The 1861-nt window shown below is 38.9% G+C and overlaps 1 non-coding gene across 1 annotated transcript; it reads left to right on the forward strand.

The window, feature by feature from the left end:
- The first annotated feature begins 767 nt into the window (after nt 1–767).
- Nucleotides 768–874, forward strand: LOC141603190 (small nucleolar RNA R71). The gene has a single exon (XR_012525082.1). It is a non-coding gene; the product is annotated as a small nucleolar RNA R71 (small nucleolar RNA).
- The last annotated feature ends 987 nt before the right edge of the window (nt 875–1861 follow it).

Raw genomic sequence — 1861 nt, forward strand, 5'->3', positions numbered from 1 at the left:
ACAATCAATTAGCGGTTTTTAAGCATAATCATCTATACAATGAATCCAGCTTCCCAATTAACTAAAGGAAATGAATTCAGCAAGCTAATTCAACCACCGATGGTGACGGCAATGTTGATCTCAGTTCAAGAAGATGATGGGGAAATAGGGGTCAAGTGGTTGAACAAACAAGAAGAAAAACGAAGTGTTTTTCTTTTTTTCTTAAGAATGGGATTGAAAGGTTCTTAAGAATGGGATTGAATTCAAATTGCAAAGAAATGCATTGACTGTGCTTGAACTGCCTACCAGAAGTCCGGAAACGCGGAAGATGATGATCTTAGTAGCAGTTCAGAACTTGTAGTGACGGACAATGATTTCTGTAAGCTTTCCATATTCTAGCTTTTGGGGATTTGTCGTAATCTCGATTTCGAGAATTGAGAAATAATTTTTCTCATTTTCTGATTGCACGAATTATCAAAATAAAGTTTCCCATTATTGTCACTGAGGAGTCGAGAGAGCATGTACGAATTAAATGAATCGTGGCGAATTGCTGGTGATGATGCATTGGCACTCTCAGTGGTCTTGCGAGGTCTACTTCATGGTTTCCTCCTCTAGTAGCCTTGCGAGGTCTACTATATTGTGATTTATGGACCGCCATTTCCTCAATTTTGTTCCAAGTTTGATTGTCATCAACTTCGGTGAACATTCCATTTAATCCCATGTTGAGAATGTTCCTTGAATCTTCATATAGACCGTTCCAAAATTGTTGTACCAAGAACCACTCGCTAAGTTCATGGTGAGGACATGAGCGACAAATTCCTTTGAACCGCTCCCAAGCTTCATACAAAGATTCTTCATCCCATTGCTTAAAACCCGTAATTTGAGCTCTTAGCATGTTAGTCTTTTCCGGTGGGTAGAATTTTTTGTAGAAAGCTAGAGCCAACTTCTTCCAAGAATCAATTCCAAGAGTGGCCTTATCAAGGCCCTTCAACCATTGTTTCGCGGTGCCAATTAGAGAAAAAGGAAATAAGACCCATCGAATTTGGTCTTGAGTTACACCGGTTTGAGAAATCGCATCACAATAGTCACAAAAGGTCTCCATATGAGAATGAGGGTCTTCACTAGGCATCCCCCCAAATTGGCTCCTTTCGACTAATTGGATAAATGCGGATTTGGCAATAAAATTTCCGGTTAAATGTTGTGGTGTGGGAGTACCATTGGGTAGGTTCTCCTCGGTGGGTACGGAATGTGATGAAAACTTAGGCATTGTGGATTGATTTTGTGTTGTATTTTGTGTTGGGTTCTCCTCATCTTCTCTTGCAAAAGGGTTGATGAACTCAATAGTTGGTTGAATATCTACAACCTCACTAATACCTCTCAAATTTCTCCTAGCAAGTCTTCTATTGGTTGTCAAAGTTCTTTCAATTTCACGACCAAAAGGTAACAAATCACCTTGTGACCTTCTAGACATGCAAAATATCAAATAACTCGAAAACAATTGGAACAAACCTTAAGGAGTTTTACTTCCTCAAGGCAAAGAAAGACACAACTAATAACAATATAAGGAAATCTAAATCAAGATAACACCGTTCCCGGCAACGGCGCCATTTTTTGTCGGGACTAAATCTTTTCGGTAATTTGTCGTTAGGAGCACCTAGACCAAAACACAATTTATAGCTTCACAAACAACTCTACAATTATTAAAGAGGCAAGTAAAGGTCGGATCCCAAGAGACGGGAATTGAAATGAGATTTCTATTGAGACTAGTGGTGTCTTAGGGGTGTCACAATTTGGGTTGATGTAGAAGGTCACTAAACTAAATGACAATGAAAGTAAATAAGCAAGATGAATTGAAAGGGTTGTAAACAATTGATAAAAAGCA

Source organism: Silene latifolia, chromosome 9 (assembly GCF_048544455.1).
Source record: "Silene latifolia isolate original U9 population chromosome 9, ASM4854445v1, whole genome shotgun sequence".
In the NCBI taxonomy this organism is placed as follows: Eukaryota; Viridiplantae; Streptophyta; class Magnoliopsida; order Caryophyllales; family Caryophyllaceae; genus Silene; species Silene latifolia.